Raw genomic sequence first — 23,755 nt, 5'->3', positions numbered from 1 at the left:
CAAAGAAACAGTCATGAATTGGGCAGCACACTGAAACAGTAAAAGTTCAGAGACTTCCACCCAGCACAGGTTATATTTGTAGGAAGAAAAAGAAAGTGACATACAGAAATAACCTGATTGGTTACAACTTAATATTTGCCTTATTTGAACATACATGAGCAGTTTGCATCCTATTGCACAGATGTATAAGAAAGAAAATCAAAAAAGACTTCTGCTGAAATGATTTGTAAAATTCACAAATGTATAGCAAAAATGAATAGGAAAAAAGGACAACCCAAAGTACCAACATCAGAAATGAAAAAAGCAACATCACAAATTGTAACAAAGGGCTGCTGTTAACAATTTTATGTTAATGTATTTGATAATTTATATTAAATTGACTAATCCCTAGAAAAGCACAACTTCTTGAAACTATTACCACTTTCTGAAACTAACACTAAGCATACGTGTTATTATATATTAATTAGTATAATATAATTAATATACAAATAACATACTGTTTTGCCTGTATATTAAAATTATTGATTCTGTTACTGAAAACTTTCATAAAATAAATGTAGATTAAAATGGCTTTACTAGTTAATTTGTTCCAAAAGTTTAAAGAAGAAATAATACCAACTTTACATAAAATCTTCTAGAGAATGAAGACAAGAGGCAACACTTTCTAGCAACTTTTATAATGCCAGAATAATCTTTATACCAAATCACAAGAAGAAACCAAGATTTCAGACCAATGTCATATATATAGGTATAAAAGCCCTAAAGAAAATATTAAAACAAACTCAGTGATGTATAAAATATATAATCTTATCTGTCTATCCAAACTCTCTTAGTTATAGAACAAATAAATTTGGGGTATATTCACACATTTAAAATACTATATATGTATGAGAATGAAAAACTAAAACCACGCTTCAGTAACAAATAAAATGCAGAATTTAGAAAAAGTCAATCACAGAAGAATACACAGTACATTGTCCATTTATGTAATGTTTATGAGCAAACTAATCTAATCTAATAACATTAGAAGTCAGGATATGAATTATGCTGAGGGTAGTAACTAAATGGGGCGTGAGCATGTCTTCCGGGATACAGGTAATGTTTTGTTTCTTGATCTCAGAGTTGTTTTAACGGGTACATTTACTGAGGATATTTACCAAGCTGTTATGATTTGCGAATGCTGTACTTGAATAAAAAGTTAATTTTTTTACTATTTTTTACCCAGCCTCTTGTATTGGCAGAATATACTGAAAATATCCATGTGATATATTTTTGTTTCCTTTTAGATTCATACTTGACGTTTTCCCACTCAAATTCAGCATTAGAGATATTCAGAGGTTAATTCTCTACACTACACTTGATGTAGGTATGAGCTTAACTCTGCCATCACTGTTCAGCCACTTAAAAATTATTCCCCAAGATCCATTCTCTTATCTCCTTCCAACTCCCTCAGAAAACTGTTAGTGACCTTGGAATCTAGACAATTGCACAACTCTGTTAATGTCAGTCCTGGAATGAAGACTTTATACATCACTAGCTGTGTGCATGTATAGTGAGGTAAAATTAATATCCTCTGTGTTGTTTAGTCTATATTTCATTGGCTGGCTGCCTAGAATGACTAAGGAAACTGCCTGAAAAGTTACCCATTCCCCTCAAAAGAAAAAAAGAAAAGGCAAACTCTGGAATTAATTCTACCAAAGGGAAAACTAATAAATGACTTTAAAAATAAACGAGAAGAAGGAAAAGTAGTCCTCATGCTAGTAGCTTCTTTATTGCTTGCTCAAGAGGAAAAGTACTTCATTCAGACACAACTGTTGGAAGGCCAAATGGTCACCATGCTCTGGCGATTTGCACATTGAGAGATGATCTTCCTGAGTCATGTTTGTCTCACTTCAAATCTTAATGCAAATTTAATTGCATACCTTGAGGTTATGTTAGAGCATCTCAAGTCACATTGGTGACGCTAATAATATTACTTAAGGCAATTCTCTGAAAATCCATGAATATAATATAATTGCATTGAGTTTTAGAAGGACAGTGGTCTTTCTATATGCTGCAAAATAGTTCATTGCAAATTAGGTTTAAGCACTGTGTGTGTGCATGGCCACACTCAAGCACACGCTGGCACGTACATATTCAATTACTAAATGTTAAAAGGAAGGATTAAAATGTTTTCCTCATAAGTTGTTTTCAATTATTCCAGCAACTGAGGAACAAAAATTCCCTTTCCTGCTGACCTCTTATAATTTCCAGTGAAATTGAGAGGTAAAATTTTATATCTTGTGTACAGTATGCCTTCTGGAAGAAGAAAACGGTCAATGTTTTTAAGGACACTATACATGTTTTATAGCTTTATATCTTCTGATCATTCACAGCATTTTTGTTGTTTGAAATTTCTGCAGTGCTTTACCCTACATATTCTTAGGGACAACTTTAATGGATACAGCAGGCTTCAAAACTTAGCGTGAGCTGTTTCAGTGACAGGTACAGTTTAGGAAATATCCAGCTTAGAAGAAGAAGATACATTGTTGGAATTTTAAGTATAGCAAAGAAATAAATGCTTGTTATTTCATACTGAATGACATTTAGGTCTATAAACTCCAATGCTGGAATGAGATATTTTATTCAGACTGAATCTAACCATCTCGGAAATTAAACACTACAAGTTCTCTGCTCACTGAGACTAGTATGTGGTGCAGGCTTTATGAGCCTGTAATAACAAACTGCTGCTTTTCTTTCTTGAGGTAACTCTCCTGACTTTCCAGTCTGACTTTCCATGCTTAGCTGAAGGTTTATGCATTACATTCACAGTACTGGAAACACTATGTTTCCTGATGGTTTATTTCCTCTGACTCTCCAGATGGTTTTTGTTCTCATGTCCAGAAAAATCTCTATTCTTCTTCTTTCTCTAGTGACCAACCTACATCTTCAGGTTAGATTTTTTCATCCTTTTCTCCATTTGGAAACACCATTTTGTCCTGCTGTCCACTCAGGTTTTGCAGTCTAGTCCTCTTTTGTGGACTTTCGGGGCTCATGGAAAAGTAATATAATACAACATGGGTTCTGATGTCACACTGCTCTACTTACTAAAATGGCAACTTCAGACAAGTTTCTTGACCTTTTTTTGCCTCAATTTCCTCATCTATAAACCCAGGCTAATGTTATTACCTATTTTCATTTTTTAGTAGCTTTCATTAAACAATACATGCAAAAGGCTTAAAATAGCAGTCAGTGAATATTTTCCTTTGCCATTTGATCACTTTGGTTGATAACCCAGGAGCACCCAAGCTTATGATATTTTGAACTCTGTGTTACTAATAATAATGAAACATAGAACTAAAAATAGAACATATGTGTATACTAGAACACTAAAAATAACACCAGGAAACATAAAGACCAACCTGATATGTACAATAAGTTTGTCAAGAACCATAGTGGCCAAGGTCTAAGACTAGAAGGAGCAGAGGTAGCAAGGGGAATACAGTGGTGACCCCGAATGCTTCCTATCCTCTTTAATGTCAGCATTTTACATTAAAATTGATCAATATTTAAGGTTTCCCTCTCAGGAGAGGATAGTATACTTGGGAAAGGAAACACCATAGAGTCAGTAAAACTAGCATCTCAATCAAGCTTTTTGCCTACTCTGTGACACAGTTAACTGATATGTGTGCAAAATGAAAATTAAAGAAATCATTTTATTGGGTTATTCTGAGAATTATGTAATAAACGCAGAAGAAATGCTCATCTCCTTTATACTACTTTTGATTCTATAAAAATGCACCAAATTTTACCATGCCATAAGTTGAATGAGGAACTTAAGGGGTCTAGTAAGAGACACATCTACCTCCATTTACTGGTACATCTCTCTTTATAAAACATCTATTCATGCCCTTTGCCCACTTTTTAATAGGATTATTTAGAGGCTGTTGTTGAGTTCTTTACATATTCTAGATACTAGTCCCTTGTTGGTTGAATAGTTTACAAATATATTTTCTCATTCTGCCTATTGTCTCTTCACTTGTTAATTATTTCTTTTGCTGTGTGGAAGCTTTTTAATTTAATTAAGTGCCATATGTCCATTTTTGTTTTTGTTTCCTGTGCTTTTGAGGTTTTGGTCACAAAAAAACACATGGCTTTATTTGGGGTTTCACTATTCTGTCTCATGAACTATGTTTGGATTTTTATGGCAATACATTCTGTTTTTATTACTATAGCTTTGTAATATAATTAGAAGTCAGATAATATGATGCCTCCAGCTTTGTTCTTTTTCCTTGAGATTTCTTTCATTATTCAAACTCTTCTTTAGCTCCATATAAATTATAGTTTTTTTTTAATTCTGTGAAAATAATGTTGGAATTTTGATAGATATCAACACCGAATCTGAAGATTGCTTTAGGCAGTATGGTTATTTTAACAATATTAAATATTCCATTCCATGAGTATGAGATGTTTTTCCATTTGTTTTGTCATTTATAATTTCTTTCCTAAGTGTTTTGTAGTTTTCCTTGAAGCAATCTTTCAATTCTTTGCTTAAATATATTCGTTGGGTTTTTAAAAAACTATCATAAATAATATTTTTAATTTTGTTCTCAGCTGGATTATTATTGATATATAGAAATACTACTGATTTTTGTACACTGATTTTGCACCCTGAAATGTATGACATCTGAACGTTGTGGTGGAGTCTAGGTTTTTCTATATGTGAGATAATATCATTAGCAAACAAGGATAATTTGACTTTCTCTTTTCCAATTTGGATGCCTTTTATTTCTTTCTCTGGCCTGATTGCTTTGGCTAGACCTATGTTGAATAGAAGTGGTGAGAGTGGGCATTCATGTCTCATTCCACTTCATAGAGAAAGTGCTTTCAATTTTTCCCCATTAAGTATGATGTTAATTATGAATTTACTGCGTATGGACTTTATTATTTTGTGGCATGTTCTTTCAATGCTTAGTTTGCTAAGGTTTTTTTTTTTTTTTCCATAAATGAAGTCATGTTGAATTTTATCAAATGTTTTTTCTGTGTCTATTGAGATAATGACATGATTTTGTCTTTGATTTCATTTATTTGATATGTCACATTTATTAATTTGTTTGTGCTAAGTCATTCTTACATCCCTGGTGTAAAACCCTCTTAATTATTCTGTATTATCTTTCTGATAAGCTATTGGATTTTGTTTGTTAGCATTTGGGAAAGGATTTTTGAATCTATGTTCATCAGGGATATTGGTCTGTGTCTTGCTTTGGTATCAGGGTGATACTGGACTCATAGAATATGCTAGGGAGAATTATATCCTCCTCCATTTTTTGGAAGTTTCGGGAGGATTAGTATAAGTCTTCTTTATACGTGTGGTAGAATTTAGCTGTAAATTCTTCTGGCCTGGGCTTTTCTTTGTTAAGAGATTTTCTTCTTTAATTACTAAGTTGATCTTACTGCTCATTATTGATCTGTTTAGTTTTCTATTTTTTCCTGGTTCAATCTTCAAAGTTGTAGGTTTCCGGGGATTTACCCACTTCTCTAGTCTATCCAGTGCTCTAGATTGTGAACACGTACTTGTTCATAATAATCTCTCATAATCTTTTTTGGTCTCAGTTGTAATGTCTCCTTTTTCATTACTGATTTTGTTTATTTGTGTAATCTTTCTTTTCTTGGTTAGCATAACAAGCAATGTATCAATTTTATTTATCTTTGTGAAGAACCAATTTTTCATTTCATTGATCCTTTGTATTTTTTTAGTCTCTATTTCATTTAGTTCTGCTCTGATCTTTATTATTTCTTTTCTTCTAATAGGTTTGGGTATGGTTTATTCTTCCCTTTCCAGTTTCTTGAGGTGCGTCATTAGATTGTTAATTATTACTCTTTTTTACTAGTAGGCATTAGTACTATAAACTTTTCTCTAAGCACTGCTTTTGCGATATTCCACAGATTTTGATGTGTTATGATCCATTTTCATTTATTTCATCTTAATTTCTTTTTGGCCCCAATAGAGATTCCAGAGCATGCTGTTTAATTTCCATGTATGGGGTGGCCATAATGTTCATGTGCAATTTTTAATTACACACTATTTTAAATTGCACACAAATTTTATGGCCACCCTATGTTTGTAAAGTGTCCAAAGTTCCTTCTGGAATGAATTATAGAATTATTTTACTGTGGTCTGAGAAGATAATGTGATTTGGGTTTTGTTTTTTTTTTTTAATGCGTTGAGACTTTTTGTGAGCCTAATATGTGGTCTACCTTAGATAATCTTTCATGCATTCATGAAAAAAATGTATATTCTGTAGTTGTTGGGTAAAACATTCTGTAAATGTCTGTTATATCCATTTGGTCTAATGTCTAGTTTAAGTCCAATGTTTATTTGTTGATTTTTCTATCTAAACAATGCATCTAATGCTGTGAGTGGGGTGTTGAAGTCCCCCACTTTTATTGTATTGTGTGTATCTTTCTCTCCAGGTCTATTTAGATCTAGTAAATTTGTTTTATGAATCTGGGTGCTCTAGTTTGGGATGCTTATTCAGAATTGTTCTATCCTCTTGCTGAATTTATCCATATGTCATTATATAATGAACTTCTTTGTCTTTTTAAAATATTTTTGACTTAAAATCTATTTTATCTGATTTAAATATAGCTACTCTGGCTTGCTTTTGATTTCCATTCATGTGAAATATCTTTTTCCACTTTTTACTTTCAGTTTATGTACATCTTTAGAGGTAAAGTAAGTTTTTTTTAGGTAGCATATAATTGGAAAATAATTTATTATATTATTTATTCAGCTACTCTGTAAACTTTTAAGTGAAGCATTTAATACATTTACATCCAAGGTTATTATGGACATATGAGGTTTTGTTTCTGTCATATCATTAATAGTTTTCTAGTTGTTTTAAAAGATCTTCCTTCCTTCTTCCCTAGTGTCTGTCACTGTGGTTGGGTGGAGTTCTGTAGTACTGCCATTACATTATTGGAATTCTTTTGTGTGATTCTCTCACCAGTAAGTTTTATACTTTTGTGTGTTTTGTTGATGTTAAATGTCATTCTTTCTGTTTGAAGTTTAGATATCTTCCTTGAACATTTTTTGTAGGGCTAATCTATTGTCAATAAATTCTCTCAACATTTGATTTGCTTGTCTATAAAAGAATTTTTTTCCACTTCATTTATGAAGATTAATCTTGCTGCATACAATATTTTTGTCTCAGAATTTTTTCTTAGCACTTTGAATATATCATCTAATTTTCTTTGGGCTGTAAGATTTCTGCTGACAAATGTACCATTTGCTTAATGGGATTTCCTTTTGTAGGTGACCAGATGTTTATGTCTTGCTATGTATCGAATTCTCTCTTTAACTGTGATTTTAGGAAGTCTGATTATAATGTACTGTGGTGAATTCTTTTTTGCACTGTATTTTTTTTTTAATCACTAAGCCTGTGTATGGTTGTCTAAATTGCTTCCTAACTTTGTAAGTCTTCATCTATCATTTTATTAAGTAAGTTATCTAAACATTCTCTTCACCCTCAGGAATACCAGTAACTCATAAATCAAATCATTTTGTGTGGTTTCAAACATTTTGAAAGGTTTATTCTTTTTGTAAATTTTTTATTTTCATCTGTGTTATTTCAAAAGATATGTTTTTAAGTTCTCAATATTCTTTCCTCTGCTTGTTCTAGTCTACCACTGAAGCTTTAAATGTTTATTATATTTCTTCCACTGAACTCTTTACTTCCAGAATTTCTGTCTTTTTTAAACTTTTATCGCTCTAGTAAAATTTTTATATGTATATACAGAATTGTTTTTCTGACTTATTGGTATTGGTTTTCAACTTTTTCTTGCATCTTATTGAGCTTCTTTAAAATAAATACTTTTAATTATTTATCTGAGATTTCAACATTTTCTTGGCTAAGATCTATGGCTAGAAAAATACCTTGTTCCTTTGGGGGTGTCTTATTTCTTGATTTTTTATGTGTCCTATGACTTTACTTTGATATTTGTACATCTAGTGTAACATGGAGGTCTTTTTGTTTGCAGTTTTGGCCAGGACCAGGCTTGAACCCACCACCTCTGGTATATGAGGCCGGCACCCTACTCCTTGAGCCACAGGTGCTGTCCAGGAAGTCTTTATGTTAAAGATGTGTCTGTGGAGTTGTTTGGGTAATGCTCTTTGGTTTTGCTTCTGGGTACAGGTGTAGTGAAGTGCTTCTCTTCCTCCTCTCCAGGAAGATGCTCAGGTGTCTCAAGTAGTGGATTGGGTTGCACAATCCTGAGGACCCTGGACCATATGCTTTGTTTTGGAGTGAGAATCCAAGCTAGGCAGAAGGAGACTAGGTAGGATTCTACACAGGCTCCCCAGTGGTGAGTATATACACCAACTGTGAAGGAAGAGTCTGAGCATTCCTCAGGCCCCTGGTGGAATTCTGGAGAGGGGTGACAGCTAGGTAAGGGAGGCGCCTAACCCTAGCAGGCACTGCCTTGGCCAGCAGGTGGGCATGCACATCCCTCCCATGCCCTAGTTTGGCAGGGCTTGCTCTCCAGTCCTGGTTTTCACAACAGATCTGGCTTATTCATCACACCCAGAAATCTGTGCCTAGCCCACAACTGCTACATGTACTCTCCCTGCAGCAGTTCCTTCTCACAGTTTCTAGGCAGCTCCCTAAGTTAGATTTAGGGGTTGGGAGGGTCAAGGTGATCTCCTGGGGCCTGAATTATATGATTCCCCAGTGGGAAAGTGAACCACAAAAGGAGTCCAATACTGAGGAGTCTCTCCTGAATCCCAGCCCATACCAAGCAAGTGGGCTGCCTCTTTTCCTTTTTCTTTCCTAGATTTTGTGTTTCCTATTACTTTTATGTTGAACTCCCATGTTTATTTTTCAATAATGTATTCAAACTGTAATGGTCTACACATTATTTTGGTTCTTCTAAGTGTATGAGGCATGTTTAAATGCTTCTAGTCAAACATTTTAGTCCCTGTTCCTTACAGCACTCATTGCAGCATTCATTGTCAGGCTTAAATTTTAAGAAGTCAATAAGAGCATTCTCTCCCCCTCAGTCCTTGGTGTTCCCACCATCATCTTGGTCATAGGAATTGCTTCAAGGATGAGACTGTTCCAAGCCTGCTAATGAGTATCAATTTGAAAAATTTCTAATGAATCTTTGAAATACAGGCAGTCAGTTTTCCAAGTGATAAAGAAATACTTGTCATCATTTTATCTACATGGTTAGGGGAAAGAAACAGACTGCCACTGCAGCACCTGTGGCTCAAAGGAGCAGGACACTGGCCCCATATACCAGAGGCGGTGGGTTCAAACCCACCCCTGGCCAAAAACTGCAAAAAAAAAAAAAAAAAAACTTAAGAAACAGACTACCTCAAAAAGCAGTTAGCTGAGTCAAGCAGAGACAGTAGGGGAGAGAAAAAATCCTGTAATCCCTCTACTGGGCACATACCCAGAAGACCAAAAAGCACATCATAACAAAGATATTTATACCAGAATGTTTATTGCAGCTCAATTCATAATTGCTAAGTCATGGAAGAAGCCCAAGTGCCCATCGATCCACGAATGGATTAATAAATTGTGGTACATGTATGTACACCATGGAATATTATGTAGCCTTAAAGAAAGATGGAGACTTTACCTCTTTCATGTTTACATGGATGGAGCCGGAACATATTCTTCTTAGTAAAGTATCTCAAGAATGGAAGAAAAAGTACCCAATGTACTCAGCCCTACTATGAAACTAATTTAGGGTTTTCACATGAAAGCTATAACCCAGTTACAACCTAAGAATAGGGAGAAGGGGGAAAGGGAGGGGAGGGAGGGGGGAAGTGGGTAGAGGGAAGGGGATTGGTGGGATTACACCAGCGGTGCATCTTACAAGGGTATATGTGAAACTTGGTAAACGGTCTGTAAAGCTAGTGAATGATGCCCCATGATCATATCAATGTACACAGCTATGATTTAATAAAAAATAAAATAAAATAAACAGATGTCAGACACACACACAAAAAAGAAAATATCACTTGATGGGCAGTGCCTATGGCTTATTGAGTAGGGCACCAGCCCTCTATACCAAGGGTGGCAGGTTCAAACCCGGCCCTGGCCAAACTGCAATAACAACAAAAAAGAAATAGCTGAGCATTGTAGTGGGTGCCTGTAGTCCCAACTACTCAGGAGGCTGAAGCAAAAGAATCGCCTAAACCCAAGATCTGGAGATTGCTGTGAGCTGTGATGCCACAGCACTCTACCAAGGGTGATAAAGTGACACTCTATCTCTAAATTAAAAAAAAAAAAAGAAAAGAAAAGGAAAGAAAATATTACTTGAGTTTCTCAATCTAGCCATAATGAAACAATTCATAGATGAAATTTGCAATATATAAGCCTGAAATTTTCCCTCTTCTTGAGTAATATTGAATTGGGTTTTCTGTCTCTTTCTTTTAAGGATGGCTGCTTAATACAGGGACCCACTGATAAAAATGTAAAACTTTCCTTGCTTGATCTCTAAGCCCAGTTATTACCCACCTTTCTCCTCTCTCTCTCTCGAAGGAGTCCCATAGCAGCAAAATCCTACTTGTTGTGTGACTTTGCTGATTTTTTTCTCAGCAACTCCCCATTACTAACACATAACTGTGCCATCTCCTCTTGCCTATCAGCAGGTCTCACAAAGAGTATTGGTGATAGTACGGAAAGGGAGGGATTTGACAGGAAGTCTTTTCTCTTAATCAGATATATACTGTTTAATGATCACCTATCAACTGTACGTACCCATGTTTCCCCTTTTCTCTCTATTTTCACCTTCTTATACTTAGAAGTTTCAGTAGGGTGTGCAAACTAGTAAGATTCAAATAATAAAGAATAATTGTAGCCAATACTGTACATTGTAGTATATGAGTGTTTTTCTGATGATACCTGGTCTATGGCTAGGTCAAGGTATCCAGAATATGTTCTCAAACCTGAAATAAAGAGAAGACAAAATGGCTGCATGAAATGGCTCATACCTGTAATCCCAGCACTCTGGGAGGCCGAGGAGGGAAGTAAACTGGAGCTGAGAAGTTTGAGACCAATCTGAGAAAGAATGAGACTCTGTCTTTACCAAAAATAGAAAAATAATAGCCAGGTGTTGTGGCAGGCACCTATAGTCCCAGCAACTCAAAGGCTGAGGCAGGAGGATTACTTGAACCCAGGCATGTGAGGTTGCTGTGAGCTAGGCTGATGCCATGGCACTCTAGCTTGGGTGACAGAAGGTCTATCTCAAAACAACAACAAAAAGAAAGACATGAAGACAAAATGAAACAAACAAAAGCAGCAACTTAATTACTTGAATTAGAATATAAGGCTCTGAAGAAATGGTAGGTTTTAAAAAATGAGTAAGGAAGTGTGTCCTAGAACATGGAGATTTAAAGAGATTTTGATGAATTTTTTCTACATCATGGTAGCAAGGTGCAAATTCTCACTTCCCAACTTTAAAGCTGAGTTACCTGAAATAAATCTTTGAGTATCAACTCTACAATCTTCTAACATACTCCTCCCAAGTTAGCACAGAGCATTGCACACAGAAGGCTATAAATCAGACACTTATTTAGTATACACTTTTATAAGTCAAAATAAGAATGGATAGTTATGACAATTAACTATCTTTTAAATAATTATATACCTGTCTCATTTTTAAAATGATTTACAAGGTAACTTTCCTTCCAATTTTTCGAATCACAACTATCCAGATTGCCAAGCGAATCCTTACCCACTGCTTCAATTTGATTTATTTTTGTGACATAGTTATTTATCCAGAATATGTGGTACTCTGGTCAAAGGGTACACTTATCATGAAGCTGATATATAGTTTTCCACTCTTTAGTTCCAGTTTAGTTTTTAAAAGATTATGCATACATAGGTATATTATAAATGCTAAAATTTGGTATAAACCCTGTTTCCCCAAAAATAAGACATCCTCTGAAAATAAGACCTACTCACAGGAAAGATAAGATGGCCCCTGAAAATAAAACCTAGAGTGTCTTTGGGAGCACACTTTAATATAAGACACTGTCTTATTTTCGGGGAAACAGGGTAGTACAAGTATATTGTACAATGACATACAAAGAAAACTTTCTGGCACCTTCCATCACTAAGGACATAAGATGTGCGTGAGAAGTGATAGTCTAAATTTTGACCAAAAATATCTTTAAAAGAATATGACATAACATCAATAAGATTCTGCACAGCCAAGAACACAGTAAGTAAAGCAAGCAAACAGCCATCAGAATGGGAGACGATATTTGCAGTTTATGTCTCCGACAAAGGTTTAATAACCAGAATCCACAGAGAACTCAAACGTATAAGCAAGAAAAGAACAAGTGATCCCATCGCAGGCTGGGCAAGGGACTTGAAGAGAAACTTCTCTGAAGAAGACAGGTGCACGGCTTACAGACATATGAAAAAAATGCTCATCATCTTTAATCATCAGAGAAATGCAAATCAAAACTACTTTGAGGTATCATCTAATTCCAGTAAGATTAGCCCATATCACAAAATCCCAAGACCAGAGATGTTGGCGTGGATGTGGAGAAAAGGGAACACTTCTACACTGCTGGTGGGAATGCAAATTAATACATTCCTTTTGGAAAGATGTTTGGAGAACACTTAGAGATCTAAAAATAGATCTGCCATTCAATCCTATAATTCCTCTACTAGGTATATACCCAGAAGTCCAAAAATCACATCATAACAAAGATATTTGTACCAGAATGTTTATTGCAGCCCAATTCATAATTGCTAAGTCATGGAGAAAGCCCAAGTGCCCATCGATCCACTAATGGACTAATAAATTGTGGTATATGTACACCATAGAATATTATGCAGCCTTAAAGAAAGATGGAGACTTTACCTCTTTCATGTTTACATGGATGGAGCTGGAACATATTCTTCTTAGTAAAGTATCTCAAGAATGGAAGAAAAAGTATCCAACGTACTCAGCCCTATTATGAAACTAATTTATGGCTTTCACATGAAAGGTATAACCTAAGAATAGAGGGAAGGGGAAAGGGAGAGGAGGGAGGGGGGAGGGGGGCGGAGAGAAGGTGATTGGTGGGATTACACCTGCAGTGCATCTTACAAGGGTATATGTGAAACTTAGTGAATGTAGAATGTAAATGTCTTAACACAATAACTAAGAAAATGCCAGGAAGGCTATGTTAACCAGTGTGATGAAAATGTGTCAAATGGTCTATAAAACCATGTATGGTACCCCATGATCGCATTAATGTACACAGCTATGATTTAATAAAAAAAGAGATACAATATACCATTTTCTAGATGACTCAAATATCTTCTATCCTTTTCTATTCAGAATATAACCAATTTTACAATTTATATCTTTTCTTAAATGTTTATATACTTTTCTATCACCCAACCCCAATTTGCTAAAATATACAAAGTAAAATAATTTTCCAAAATATGCTTACTGTAAAAATGACATTCAAGAGTCAAAATTTTTTTTGGTAGCTGTTCAATTCAGTGTTTACATTTTAAAGATATTGGAATGATTTTTTTTAACAAGAGGTTGTTGATATGCTCAAATTGGTTAGGATCCTAATTTTGCCACTTTATTATGTAATATAATCTTAATATTAATCTATATATAATCTGATATATAACACTAAGCAAACCAATTTGTTTCTCTGGCCCTCAGTTTTCCCACCTAATAAATGAAGAGTTTCTGAAACTTTCCCTTTAGCCATATCTCTCTACCATCTTGAATTTCTTTTTCTTTCTTTTTTTTTTTTTTAGCAGTTTTTGGCCAGGGTTGGGTTTGACCCCGCCACCTCTGGCATATGGGGCCGGCACCCTACTCTGTTGAGCCATGGGCGCCATCCCACGGGGTTGAATTTTTTTAAGTACTCTGTTTTTAACTTAGAAAAATAAAATAAGTCATACCCTTTGACTCTAGTTAATAAATAAAATACTTAGAATAAAACTTAACAAAAGAATGCAATTCTGGTTCAGCGCCTGTTGCTCAGTGGCTAGAGCACCTGCCACATCCATACACTGGGGCTGATGAGTTTGAACTTGGCTCGGGCCTGCCAAACAACAATGACAATTACAAACAACAACAAAAAAATAGCCGGGTGTTGTGGCAGACGCCTGTAGTCCCAGCAACTTGGGAGGCTAAGGCAAGAGAATCACGTAAGCCCAAGAGTTTGAGGTTGCTGTGAGCTGTGATGCCACAGCACTCTAGCAAGGGCAATATAGTGACACTCTGTCTCAAAAAAAAAAAAAAAAGATGCAATCCTTATATACTTAAAACTTCAAAACAAATGGAAAGATACCTAATGTTTATATATTAAGAAACTTGTAAACTTGTTTTGACAACTGTTTTTTTTTTGTATGCAACACCAAAAGTATTAGCAATAAAGTGGAAAATAGATATATTAGACTAAATCAAAATTTGAAAATTTCATGTTGTACCCTGTAGCATCATAATAGTGAAACAAACAACAAATGAATTGGAAGAAAATACTGGCAAAGCATATATCTGATAATGACTTGTATTTACGATACATAAATGACTCATAATTCAATAATAAAAAGGCAAGTAGTCTAGTTTTTTAAAATGGGCAAAAGATCTGAATAGACATTTCTCTGAAGAAAATATACAAATGAGTAATAATCACATAAAAATGCACATCATTAATCTTTATAGAACTACAAACTCAAACAACCATGAGTTACTATTTCTCAGTCATCGAGATAAAAAAGACAGGTAAATATTAGAAAGGATGTGAAGAAATTAGAGCCTTCATACTTTGTAGGTAGAAATGTAAAATGGCACAGATGCTTTGGAAAAGAGGGTTTGTTTGTTTCGTCAAAAGACTAAACATACACTTACCATGTAGGCTTATCATTTCATTCCTAGGTATCTTCCCAAGAAAAATGAAAATGTATGACCACAAAAAAGAAACTTGTGGCTTGGCATCTGTAGCTCAGCAGCTAGCGTGCCACCCACATACACCAGAGCTGATGGGTTCGAATCCAGACTGTGCCTGCCATACAACAATGACAACTACAACCAAAAAATAGCCGGGTATTGTGGCAGGCGCCTGTAGTCCCAGCTACTTGGGAGGCTGAGGCAAGAGAATTGCTTAAGCCCAAGAGTTAGAGGTTGCTGTAAACTGTGACACCACTGTACTCTACCGAGGGTGACATAGTAAGACTCTGTCTCAAAAAAAAGAAAAAGAAACTTGTACATAAAAGTTAGTAGTAGCATTATTAATACTAGTAAAAAGGTAGAAACAACCCAAATGCCCATCAATTGATGAATGGATAAATATAAGGTGGAATATTTATGCATTGGAATATTACCTGGCAATAAAAAGTAATGGAGAATTGATACATGTTATAACATAGATGTACTTTGAAAACATGCTATGTGAAAGAAACCTGTCATACACATGTAAAAGACCATGTAGTATGTAATTCAATGTATATGAAACATCCAAAATGGGCAAATTTACATAGAATGAAAGTAAGTTAGTGGTTGCCTAGGCCTGAATGAAGGTGGGGTTATAGAGCAAAGGAAAAACTATTAATGACACAAGGTTTCCTCAGGAGCTGGTAAAAAATGTCCTCAATTTAGCTTGTGGAAGACACTGTACAATCCTATGATTGTAGTCAGTGAGAAAGTTATGTTCAAGAAAATGAACCATCATAGGGAATAGAGACATGAACGTTGCTTTCTCAGTGTGCCAATAGGCTTGGGAAATCCATCACTGAAGTGATGATGCATGATTATGATCTTGGACAGCCACCCCAAGTTTGCTTATTTATAGTTATGGACAGCGACACCAAGTTTTATCATTCAGGGCTTCACATGGAGGGCTTAGAAGCTATTTACATTGATGACAGGCAGAAAGTGTGCTAAACACAGGAAAGAATTCCCATTCCGTTCTCCTAATCCCTTGCTACATTTCTAACATTGCACTTTTAGGGAACCATTCTTTTGTGTTTAAGAATAAGATAACACCTCCTGGAATCTGGGCTTTACAAAGCCTTAGGAGCCAGTAATTCATTCAGTGTCCCAGAGTCATTAACACTTTATGATGCTAATCAATCAGCTACAAACTCCTATTACTGATCACTGGGTGAAAAGTTCAATCCTGGTCCATCCCTCCCTGCAAGAAGTTTACAGTGTAATCGCAGAGAATAAAATACATTGAAAGACATTGCTTGTAAATCTCTTCAAAAGAGAATCAAACACGTAGGGCAAACATTATAAACTAGAAGACTACTCAGAGATGTGCTTTATCTGTTCTTCCCTCTTTCAAGAATTATCTGTTATTGACGCTGGCTAGAAATGTGAGTAATTTCTTCTATCTAAATAAAAATATATAATAACAACCAAAAAATATAATAATACTCCTAGGACACTGAAATCTCCTCCAGCACTACTGTGCTGTGCTTTACAGCCAAAATTTGTTGACAATGTAGTCCACGGTTCCCTTCCCTCCAGCTCCTCAGAAATTCATTCTAGGCAGATGATTCGGCTCCCACCATGCCACCAACATATACATTGACCTCCCCAGCTCTAAATCTAATTGTCAATGATACATATTTAGCTTATTTACTCTATCAGCAGCCTTTGGTCCAGTGATCAGTCTCCCCTCCTTGAAATAAGTTTTTTTAAACTTATTTTTCTAGGAAATCACACTCTTGGTTTCTTAACCTGGTAACTGTTCCTCGTTCTCTTTTGTAAGATTGTCTTTATCTTGTAGCTCCCCAAACATTGAATGTTGTAGGCTTAATCCTACAATTACTTCTGTTCTCTTTCTACATTTATTCCTGGACGATCCCGCCCAGTTTCATGATTTTAAATGCTGTTATCTGCTGCAAACTCCAGAATGTATATGCCCAGAAGAAACTCAGTATATTCCGAACCAAACTCTGGATCTTCTTCCCTAAACCTGCTCTGAACCATCCTTTCGGTTACTCAGGCTCAATACTTTGAGCACATACTTGACCCCTGTCGTGCTCTCATATGCCACATCTGATTTTGAATAAATCCATTGAGCTACAGATTTAGGACCATCTCTATCAAAATAAATTTTAATGTATTTTCTGGAATTGTAAATGTAATTCTAAAATATTTTTGAAAATGTCCAGAGTTAAGAGCAGCCATGATTTTTGAAGAAGAACAATGTGAGGTTCTACCACATACCATGATGACTGGTTTTATGTTAAACTTTGCTTGGCTATGGTCTCCAGATGATTGTAAACATCAGTCTAAATGTTGCTGTGAATGAAAGATATTTACATCTGTAGACTGAGTAGACATTACCCCCATAATGTGTCTGAATTTCATCCCATCAGTTGAAAGACCATAAGTGAACAAGGACTGAGGACTCTCAAAGAAGGAATTCTACTTCCTGATTACCATTGAGCTTCCTGCAATACCAGCTCTTCCCAGTATCTCTAATCTTTAGCCTGCCTGCCTTGCAGATTTTAAAAAAGACAGACCCCACGATTTCTTAAAATGTGTGTATCTCTCTTTCTCAAACACATGATATTGTTTCTATTTCCACAGAGAACCTTATCAAATACACACGCAAAGGCATTATAAAACTATAATGTTGCTGGGCGAGGTGGCTCACATCTGTAATCCTAGCACTCTGGGAGGCAGAGGTGGGTGGATGGCCTGAACTCACAGGTTCCAGACCAACCTGAGCAAGAGCAAAACCTCATCTCAACAAATAGTCATGTGTTGTGGAGGGCATCTGTAGTCACAGCTACTCAGGAGGCTGAGGCAAAAGAATCACTTGAGCCCAAGAGTTTGAGGTTGCTGTGAGATATGATGCCAAGGCACTCTACTGAGAGTGATAAAGAGAGACTCTGTCTCAAAAATACAAACAAACAAACAAACACAAACATAAAACAAAATTATAATGTTAAAGATTGCACAATATTGGCACATAAAATCACCAATTGAAAAAAATTGAATGTAATAGATAATTACAAAGTAAATCCATGCATGTATGCATAATAAATATATGATGGAGATGAAATGATAGAACCATGGGAGAGAAAAGGCTTTTCAGTAAGTATACTAGAGCAAGTATAAATCCATACGGCTGAAAATGACATAAATCCCTACCTTATGTTATTATAAAAAAGTCAGGTGGCACCTATGGTTCAAAGGAGTAGGGCACCAGCCCCATATACCTGAGATGGTGGGTTCAAACCCAGCCCCGGCCAAAAACTGCAAAAAAAAAAAAAAAGTCAGTTTCAGGAGGACTTATTAATAAATGTAAAAAGTAATTTTCTAGAATTTTTAAAGGAAAATATGGAAGATCTTTACTTGACTACTATCTTGGTTTAGAAAATTACTTCCTAAAAAATTGTCAAAAGATATTTAAAGGTGAAAGAATGATATAATTTATACTAAACTATAATTCAGAGTTTCAATGATCATAAATCATACAAAGTGAACAAATAAGCCACAAATTCAGAAAAGGTAATTTCAATATATATAACTGATAAAAATAGTATAAAAATATGTAAATATCTATAAATTAATAAGAAATATTTAAACACTTGAATAGTATCAACAGAGAAACACAAGACAGTCAACAAACATAAAAATAGAACCTCAACCAGAATATGAAAAATGTAAAGTGAAAGTGTTGCAAGAAGTTTCACACTTGCCGTATTAGCAAAAATTAGAGTTTTATAATATCAACCTGGTAAGAATGTTAAACATTTATGGTTGTCATATTGATCTGGTGGAAGCATAAACTGGTGAAACACTCTTGAAGACATTTAACATGGCAAGTAACATTGAACATTTGCATACGATGTAACAACAATCCCACTTCTCCATATACACCTGATAAGTTACACCGGTCTTTTAATAGGAAATAAGTTAAATGATATTTATAGTAGCAATGTTAATAATAGCCAAAAGGGTGAGAGGGATCATTTAAAGAACTATCAATAGTATAATAAAGAAAAAGTAGGGCATACCCATGTAAGGGAATGTTTACATTAACAAAAGTAAACTATAGCTACATATGTCAACAAGGCAGAATATCAAATATCTTATGCAGAAAAACAAATATTTTTACATATAATTTACTTACTGCTCAAAACATTTATATAATGTTCAAAAACAGGAAAAACTAAGAATTACTGTTTGGGGATACATTCAAAGATAGTAAAACTGTAAGTAAAAGCAGGAGAAAAATTAGGGGGAAATGGTAAGGGTTATCACTAGGAGGTTCATTTGGTGAAATCATTGGGAAGAGGCATACAGAGGATTTTTAAAGTATTGGTAATATTCTATTTCTTCACCTGAATTCTGTGAGTGTTCATTGCCTTGTTATTATTTTTTTGGTATTGTGTAATCTGTACATGCAATTTGTACATTTTCTTATATGTATCAGATATATGAGGTCAGACAATTAAGTTCATGAAGACATCCTAGAAAAAGTTCTACATACCTCACTGCTGAATATCACTATGGGCACTTTCAAAGTACTCCCCTTGGGAAGCTATGCTCCAACACCAGCTTCCCAGGCCACCCTGCAAAGCACTTTTTCTCGGATGAGTTTGCAAACTTAATTGTCAGTCCTTGTACAATGACAGCCCTGACAGCCATTGCAGAAAAAGAATTTCCATTTTGCTTTGAAGTGTACACTAGGTGTTAGCCTCGGTGCATAGCTTCCCAAGGGGAGCGCTTATTTCAAAGGTGACCGTAGTCATGTTCAGCAATGAGCTATGTAGTATTTTTTCTAGGGTGAATTTGCATACTTAATTATCAGACCTCAAATTTTGGAATGAATCAAATATAGTCATGAGCAATTGCAATTCAAGGTGGTACATTATTATCACAAAGAAAGCAAGTGTATGGAGAACAGCCTACGGATAAGCAAGAGCCAGGTCCACAGGGGTCTTGTAGGTCCAGCTGAGAACTTTGGATTTTCTCCTGAAGATAATACCTCTTAAATGATTTCCCTCTTTATAGCCTCTTGTTTCATGTTGCTCATTTTCTGTGATCAAACTCTCTTCTGTATTAGTCAAGGTTTTATCAGATAAACCTTTAAGGCAGTGATTGGTTACAAAGGTGTTAGAAAATTAGAGAAACAAAAAATGATTGGGTTGCTCATGGGTTAGAAATTTAGTAAAATACTACTACCCCTGGCTTCCAGAATGAACTGTAACCCAGAGGCAAAGGTCTCTGGGCTGCTGAATCTGCTGTTTTCTTCTGAGCTTCGAGTGCAGATGTACAGTCTTTGCCCCTCTGGCTTCTGCTGCCACCAGAGTTACCACCACGGTGGCAATGCATCTGCAGTGGCAGCTCCACGTCCATCGGTCCCACCAACTCTTGATTATACTGCAGCTGCTACAAGAGTTGTAGCCAGAAACCTGAGGAAGGAAGATTTATTCTTTCTAATATCTTGCCAGTACTTTCCAGAAACAGCACTTAGAAAATACAGATTATAAATTTTAATCTTCCTTAAAAGATATAGTATTGCACAAAAGAGAAGGAATTGAGCTGAGAGCAAGTTAATAAATAATTGGCACACCCACTCAATGCACAGTTTTCATCATTTGTCCCCTCAAACTTCCAATGATTTTCTACCTGATCCATATGAAGGTCTCACCTGCCTCTGAGCCACTGCTTGTGCAATTTCCTCCTCTTGGGATATTAACCTGTGAAATCTTAACATGCCAGTCCACCATTCAATTCTTCATTCAAACAATGTTTTGGCTATAACAATATCTTCCCTATTTTGAAGCTTATCTTTCCTGCACCTGTTCTCTCAGAACACATTTGGGGTGAATTCTTAGGCATGCTAATTTAATCTATAAGTCTTTGCAAAGAGGACTAAATAAATGAAGTCTATTTCTTTTTTTGTTTGTTTTAAGTTTACATTTTTATTTTATTTTTATTATTTTTGCAATTTTGGGCCGGGGCTGGGGTTGAACCCTCTACCTCTGGCATATGGTACCGGCTCCCTAGCCCTTTGAGCCACAGGTCCCGCCCAATGAAGTCTATTTCAATTGAAAACACTCTTTACACAAACCAATAAAGAGTACAAAGAAATTACTAAGATAAGGGCTCCAAAGAACCAGGCCTAGCTAAAAATAATGATAACAGTTAATCACTGTCCATAATTGCTACTATGGAGTCACATACCTGGTAGTTACAACAATTTTTAAGTCTCTCTATACCTAAGTTCACTCTTTCAAAACTTAAAGGTAGTTTCTGAGCTAACTTCCTGGTCTTGCATTCCAGTCGAGTGGCTGATCCATCTAGACCAGCAATCCATACCAAGAAACTGAGTCAACTAGAATTGTGACCCCAACCCAGTAATAAATTCAACACAAGATTTTGCCCCTATTGTCTAGTCCTTTGTCCACCAAACTGTCTTTAGAAACCTAGTCTCTCAAATTTTCAGAGAGGCAGATTTGAGAAATTCCTTCCAGTCTCCCCACTTAGCGCTATGCAGAATTAAGCTCTTTCTCAGCTGTAAACCCTGCTGTCTCTGTGTATTGGCTTCTTCTTGGGCAGCAGGCAATGAATCTTGTTGGATCAAACTTGGGGGCTCATCCAGGATCAACCTTGTGGACACGTACTTGCAGTTTGGCAGCCTCTTACCAGTGAAGTGGACTTACAGACATGCCCTGGCAGCCATTCAGTTCTCTTGAACTGAGGGTCACCTGTGATGTTATCCCTGCTGGTGGCATGTTGTTGACCCCCGGTGCTTTGTTTATAGTAGAGAAATATTTTCTGGAACTTAAAGACATCCTGGTGAGTATTTGAAGCAGGCACAGCACACCCTTCCTTCTCTGGATTGCCTGACCCCTCTGGAAGCACTGTGGCTCCTTTGCAGGTCTTGGCTGGCCTTCCCTATAGTATAGGAAGTCTTGTCTTAGGGAGACTTCTCCCAAATTGGATGAAGAATAAGGAGTCTATCCAGAAGAATACTCTTGAATTTCTGGTTTGACTTGTTTTGGAAGACTTTTTTGCTTTGGCATTTGCTTTAAAATAAATGCATCATTAAAAATTAATAGCTAGAAATGGATTCTTTAAAGACTTTTCAATTTACAAAGAAATGCAGATTTTAGGGATCTCTTATTATAAGTAATTGCCTTGTTTATATTTATGAAAAGATCAGAACAAAAAGAACATGTAACAATTTTCTAGCTAGCCTTAATGATTCTCTTGACAAAAATCAGAGAGCAAATATTTGATCTAAAACAAAGATAAAAATCCTTTGAACACTACTCCAGTGGGAATGATGGCAGAGGTCAATTTAGCTTGTCACCTAATGGTTAAAGTTCTGTCCTTTCACCTCAACAGCCTGGGTGTAATTGTTGGTCGGGGAATGAACTTTTTCAGATTTGATATTTGTGTAACTTTTGCCATTTGTTGATGCTAGTGAGACTTTCTTTTCTTCGAGCCATTTTTATGACTTTTTGGAGCTCATGAAACTTTTTCTGCCTCTTATGAGACATCTCTTGTTTTCTTGATTAAGTTATAATCTTGGTAAAGGCTTACTGGTTTCAATGAGAAGGGTACATGAATTAGAAAGCTCGAAAGCAAAAATGTCGGTTGTTTGTTCCTGCTTCATTCAGCTGTGTTTACTCACACCCTCCCTCCTCCTTCCTCTTTGCTGATCACCCAGAGTTTTGGCCAAGCAGCAGTGGCCAACTGTTCAAACTGTTTAAGCCAAACACTGAAGCGTACTGTCCATGAATCTTCTCTAAACAGGTGGCATCACTGGAGTCTTTCTGAACTTGTTCTGGTTCAGCTGCCCAATTTGCGAATTGTTCTTTGCTCATTTAAAGTCTGTCAAATTTAGTTTGTCAGAAGTAGGTTCCAAAAGAGAGAGCGCCCAGAGACCCCCAAAAGTACCAAGTGGACAAGTCATGTACCTGCCAGGGTGTGCCCATCACTTTCTCAGTGTAACTGGGGCTCCTGAGCATGTTCTGTGTCTGATTCTGAAACTCCACAGATTCATGATTTGAGTCCTGCAGATTTGCTCCATAACTGAGCCAAGTTGATTCTAACTGCTTTGAAAGTTTCAATGGAAACTTTACTAGGTCTGGGATCAGACTGAATCTGATTATCCTGCTAAGGTGTTAGGATTGCAGGCATGAGTGACTATTCCAGGACCCACATTGGATATCTTTAAACTCCCTTATAAAAGAAATTTATAGCCATAAAAAGGAAATTTCAGTTTATAAGAGTATCTGAGATGGAGGGCTGATTTACTAGAAATTCTAACCCTTGTTCTAAATTTATATGACCAGTTTTCCCTTTGTTGAGGGTACTTTTTCTGGCCATCTTTTCTTAACTGGTGCTTTACATACAATCTTTTTTCCTTGGTATTAGCAAATGATGACACAATATTTAGGCCTAAAGTTCTAGGTCTGTCCTTTTGAAATATGAACTTTCTGTTTTGTTTCACCTAATAATCTTTTAGAAGACAAATTTTTGCCCATCATAAAGTTTCTTAGGGCAGTAAAACAGATAACTAAAAGATTGATAGTATGAATATATTAAAAAGCTGGCACACAAAACTTCTTTGTAAAATCTGTAAGATCTGCTTCTGTCTAAATGTCTGCCTGTGTGTCTCTATATGTCATGTGTATGTAATATTTCATTACCAAAAAATATAAAAGGGCAGCACTTAGTTGACTTTTAAAAACTAAGCACTCAAATCAAATATTTTATCAGGAAAAAAGGACAGACTTCATATTTTCATTTAGTTCATGTG

The sequence above is a fragment of the Nycticebus coucang genome, chromosome 13 (genome assembly GCF_027406575.1).
Source record: "Nycticebus coucang isolate mNycCou1 chromosome 13, mNycCou1.pri, whole genome shotgun sequence".
Lineage (NCBI taxonomy): Eukaryota > Metazoa > Chordata > Mammalia > Primates > Lorisidae > Nycticebus > Nycticebus coucang.
Note: the sequence above shows the minus strand (reverse complement) of the source record.